Source organism: Clarias gariepinus, chromosome 4 (assembly GCF_024256425.1).
Source record: "Clarias gariepinus isolate MV-2021 ecotype Netherlands chromosome 4, CGAR_prim_01v2, whole genome shotgun sequence".
Taxonomy (NCBI): domain Eukaryota; kingdom Metazoa; phylum Chordata; class Actinopteri; order Siluriformes; family Clariidae; genus Clarias; species Clarias gariepinus.
In genome coordinates this window covers 18,872,723-18,878,374 of record NC_071103.1, presented here as the reverse complement: position 1 = coordinate 18,878,374, position 5,652 = coordinate 18,872,723, and the positions used below count along the sequence as shown (strand labels likewise).

At 53.9% G+C, this 5,652-nt stretch overlaps 1 pseudogene; it reads left to right on the top strand.

Moving 5' to 3' along the window:
* Window positions 1-4,881: 4,881 nt before the first annotated feature.
* Window positions 4,882-5,020, top strand: LOC128523331 (uncharacterized; annotated as a pseudogene).
* The last annotated feature ends 632 nt before the right edge of the window (window positions 5,021-5,652 follow it).

The following is a 5,652-nucleotide window of genomic DNA, read 5'->3' as shown; positions in this document are numbered from 1 at the left end:
TAGCCTCTTACTATCGCTGGTTTGTGAAGGATTTTGCCACGATCGCCAGTCCGCTGCACGGGCTCACAAGAAAGAATCAGCCGTTTCGCTGGGACAGGGTGCACGCGCATGCTTTTACTCGGTTACGGAAAGCTTTGGTCACGTCGCCCGTTCTCGGATATCCTGATACATCTCGTATGTTTATCCTCGACACGGACGCAAGCGATGTAGGGCTGGGGGCCGTCCTGTCTCAGGTTTCCGAGGGTAAAGAGCATGCTATAGCTTATTTCAGCCGCGCGTTGTCAGGATCGGAGAGGAACTACTGTGTCACCCGGCGCGAGCTGCTAGCGGTCATCGCGGCCCTTAAACATTTTAGGCCGTATTTATACGGGCAATCCTTCCTGCTGCGGACCGATCACGCTTCGCTGATGTGGCTGCTTAGTTTTAAAGAGCCCGAGGGGCAGTTAGCGCGATGGCTCGAGCGGTTGCAGGACTACCATTTTACCGTTCAGCACCGAGCGGGAAAACTGCATGCCAACGCCGATGCTTTATCCCGCCGGCCGTGCAGCAAAGAGCATTGTCGGCACTGCGAGCGGGTGGAGGAGCGCGTGGGTGATCGCGACATCGAACACTCTCTGACCCCCGTGAAGCCGAATGTTCTCCCTGCGCAGTCCTCCGGAGCCCCCGTCGGTAATCAGCCGTCCGATCCGGTGTGCAGCCGAGTTATCGCGTCACGTAAACCATCGCCTGTAGCCGTTTCGCCTGTGCTCCAGATGGACTGTGATCAGCTAACTGCCGAGCAGGAGAAGGATCCAGCGCTGCAGCGGGTGCTGGGGTGGGTTAACGCGGGCCAGAGACCGGATTATGCCGCGGTTGCTCACCTGGGGCCCGAGGAAAAAGCTCTCCACTCGCAGTTCAACCGACTAGTGTTGCGGGGAGGTTTACTCTACCGTCACTGGGAACGACCGTGCGGCGTTGGCGAATCTTTTCAGCTGCTGGTGCCGCGGAATCTGCGGTCACGAGTGTTGGGAATGGTACACGGGCATGCGGGTGCGGGACACTTCGGAGTCACTAAAACGCTGCGGCGGTTGCGCGCTCGCTTCTACTGGCCGGGCTGCCACACGGATAGTGAACTCTTTGTGCACAGATGCGACATCTGCACGGCAAAGAAAGGACCTACCCAGCGCTCGCGGGCACCCCTGCAAGACTTTCGTGTGGGGGCACCTATGGAGCGTATGGGCGTGGACATTCTTGGGCCGTTTCCTATCTCCGATCGCGGGAACCGGTATGTGCTGGTGGCCATGGATTATTTCACCAAGTGGCCGGAGGCGTTTGCTGTCCCTGACCAGAGCGCTTCCACCACGGCTCGAGTGCTGGTGGATGAGGTGTTCTGCCGATTCGGCGCCCCAGAGCAGTTGCACAGCGATCAGGGGCGTAACTTCGAGGCGGAGGTGTTTGCGGCAGTGTGCGAGCGCCTTGGGGTGAAAAAGACCCGCACCACGCCCCTTCATCCACAGAGTGACGGCCTCGTGGAACGCTTCAATCGCACGCTCACCACCCAACTCGCCGTGCTTACCCGCGACCGTCAAAAGGATTGGGACGAACATTTGCCTCTCGTGCTTTGGGCTTATCGCACAGCAGTGCAGGAGTCCTCACAGCTGACGCCAGCTGCGTTAATGTTCGGTCGCGAGTTGCGCACGCCCGTGGACCTTGTGTTCGGGTCCCCCCCACAAGTGGATTTACCCACGAAGCCGGGGTTGGATTATTTTTTTGTACTGAAAGACAAACTGTTACGTGTCCACGAGTTGGCACGTAGACACTTGGCGGACGCCGGTGTTAAACAGCGCCGCGTGTATGACACTCACAGCCAGGGGCGAGACTTTGCTGCTGGGGAGCAGGTGTGGAGAAAGGAAAAGGGGGCTCTCGCCTAAGCTCATGTCTCACTGGGTGGGCCCCTGCACGGTCATTGCCCAGCTCTCCGATGTAGTCTACCGGGTGCGGTTGACGGGGCGGTCGCGAGTGGTCGTGCTCCACCGAGACCGTCTCGCTCCCTATCGGCCCAACGCCAGTGAAACATTGAACTCTGTGGAGGCCGGTCCGCCTCGGGAGGGGGGCTGCACCCCTCCTTCCCCCGCGGAAGGACTCCGGCGTTCACAACGCCAGCGCTGGCCACCGTCACGCCTCCAGGACTGAGTTCGCCATGGTGACCGGGGACGGTCACAGCTCGGGTGGGGGCAGTGTGGCGTGGGTGGGGTTTGACAGACGACCATCATGCTTTGCGGGAGGGGTTATGATGTGTTCACCGTGTTGGGGAAAGGTGTTTGGGGTAGTGGCTTCGGCCAGGTTGTGTGTGTGTGTGGGTAGATGTCTGTTTAGTGACTGTGGAATGTGCTGTTGCTCAATAAAGTACTCCCAGCCATTTGCATTGGGCAGCCAGGAAGCTCACTTGTCTCTCCAAGTTCTGCTTAGTGGTAAAAACGCTACAATACATTAATTAAAAATTCAAAAGGATTGTGTAAAAAAAACACTAATTTTACCTGGTAAAAACTAGCTCTGTTCTCAGCAACCTGTTTCAGTACATGCTAATTTAAATGCTCATGACCTCTGCTGAGCCCGCCCCCCCCAGTTCTGTGGGGCGTGACACGTCGGGTATAGCGACGGAAGTGTAGTCCAGTGCGGGCAATGCTTTGGACTGCATTACCCACAAAGCATTGCCACAACGCAGTGCTTTGTGGGTAATGCAGTCCAAACTGGAAAACTATGGATTATAGAGCCCGAGCCTGTTTTCTTCAGTCGTTTTTGGTTTGATTTAAGTACGGAACCTACGCGGAAGTTTGTATTATCGCCTAACAACGCAGAAATTAAAAGAATGGACATGCATCGACCCGTTTGTCTTTCTCATCACTGCATGTGCATGAATTAAGGGGCTGTTGCGCTGCGGCGAGCAACAACAACAAAAGCGGAGAAACTTACTGAGAGAGATACGGACGCGATGTGTTTACTGATGTGTTTACATGACTTCTTAATCTTCGACAGACATCGTTATAAACCATCTAACGTAACATAACAAAGGTAAGCATAATATAGTTTTCCGACTACGTACACAGTTTGCAACTAGACAATCACCTCAATGCATTGTTTATTATAAAAGTGCGATTAGGGATTATATAGAGACGGATGTACATAGAGAAGAAGCCATAACCATGTTCTATGAGAGTGTAAGTTAACTTACACTCCGCATTCATCGTAATTATTAGAAAAGGCGATCTGCAAAGAGTCATAGTAAAATAAATCACACTCACAGAGCCTGGTGAAGATGAAGCAGGAACACGAAGCGTTAGTACAGATCCGATTTTTAGGAGCAGCTTCCTAGTAAAACCTGCTTTATATTGACCCGCGTTTATAAAGCAGTCTGGTGAAAAATGAGTAGTGCAAACATGAACGCATTTAGGTAAATCGGCGGGGACGTTAGATTTAAAAACTAAATTCAGCCACTGCGTCCTCAGTGGCTCAGATACCTAACCCTAGGTAGGTACCCTAGGTCACTAACCCTAGGTAGTGAATGACGACTGCTGTGTTCGCTATTACACCCAACAACTGTACACAACACTCGCTTAGGCGTCATTTTGCTCCAGCGGCGAAAAAACAATGGCCGACAGCGTCTTCTCACTCGGGGCGGGTCTTTGCTAAAACACCAGTGTCAATCAACTTGTGTAGGAGCGTCCTCTGTCGGTTTGGCGTCACATCGACAGGCTTTTGCGATTGGCCTGATTTCAGAAGGGGGATGTTACTGTAATAAACGAAAAGAAAACCACTGGGCGGCTCTTTATCATCGTAGAGTGGTTGTGTACGCACTCTCCTAACACACAGTTTAGTCCAAACAGCTTAAAATAGTGCATGTAGTGCTGTATGACCCCTTTAATACTTAGTGGCAAAAGTGGACCAAAATTCGTACTCCTCTTTGCAGATCATCTCTAAATCATATATGGTGGTGCTGCTCGTCCGTTTAGTGCCGTCGCTGTGTAAATGATGAACTTGGAATGACTTACTGACAATACCAGGTTTTTATACCCACAGAATGTTAAAATTAATAAAAGGTTGTATTTTGGGATTTGCCCCAATATAAGGCACACCTGTACACAATAAGACCACAAAAAAAACACAAAATGAGGTGTGTCTATTACCCCAATACAATTGCCTCCCTATCCCAAAAATGTCTGAAGTGAAACAAACACTGTATGTATGACATCCACTAAGTCTTTCCCTAACTTATTGTGAGTAGGGTATATATATATATATTGTAGCGTTTTTCACCGCTAAGCAGGAACTTGGAGAGACGAGTGAGCTTCCTGGCTGCCCAATGCAAATGGCTGGGAGTATTTTATTGAGCACCAGCACAAAACAGCACATCCAACCTCCATAAAGACACATCCACACTAATTACAACAGACATCTACTCACACACACACACCCTGGCCGAAACCACTACCCCAAACACCTTTCCCCAACACGGTGAACACATAACAATCCCTCCCACAAGGCATGATGGTTGTTACTCAAACCCCACCCACGCCACACTACCCCCACCCGAGCTGTGATCGTCCCCGGACACTATGGCGAACTCAGTCTTGGAGGCGTGACGGTGGTCGGCGCTGGCGTTGTGAACGCCGGAGTCTTCTTGCGGGGGAAGAAGGGTTGCAGCCCTCTTTCTGAGGCGGACCGGCCTCCACAGAGTTTGGTGTTTCACTGGCGTTGGGCCGATAGGGAGCGAGACGGTCCCGGTGGGGCACGACCACTCGCGACCGCCCCGTCAACCGCACCCGGTAGACTACATCGGAGAGCTGGGCAATGACCGTGCAGGGGCCCACCCAGTGAGACATAAGCTTAGGGGAGAGCCCCCTTTTTCTTCCGGGGGAATACACCCAGGGTGAGGCTCAACCATTGCACTCTCGGTTGTGTTGACCTCTGCGAATTCCCCAAATGTGGGAATCTCGACTGCATAATTTCTGGTAGTGGGGGACTGCGTTCGCGCTCTCTCGCCGTGGTAGTCAGCCATGATGGGCTCGGCGCGCTCGGTTTCGCGCAGCGCCTCGAACAGGGAAGCCGGTGCCGCCAACCAGATGTGCTCGCAAAGCCGCAATGGCCGAATCCCCCGCAGGAACGCACGCCGTGCTAGCTCTTCCTGCTGGACGGGCCCGAATTCCGGGGAGAGATTTCAGGTCCATAGCGAACGCCCCCAGTGGTTCTGAGGCGCTCCGCACGCGGGTTGCCAGCTCCTCGCACGCGGCCTCGTTACGGTCACCCGCGTCGAACCGGAAGTGGAGCGACTCCCGCAACTTCGCCCAGTCCTTCCGCTCATCCGCCCGGAGGTCTTCCAACGCCCGGAGCGCTTCGCCCTCCAGTGAGAGGGCCACACGGACGACTGTTGTCGCCGGGGACCAGCCCGCGAAGTCAGCAGCTAGCTCCACCTGGGCGATAAATGCTTGGGGCTCGACAGCGCCGTTGTAGGACGGCAGGTGCAGCGGCAGGTCGCCTCGCCGGCTGACAGCGCACGGAGCTGTAGCTTGTTCCGGGGTGCGCTCTAACCCGTTACTCTCCATCCCACTTCTGACACCAAATGTATCCCAATCCCTCCCGCAAAGCATGATGGTTGTTACTCAAACCCCACCCACG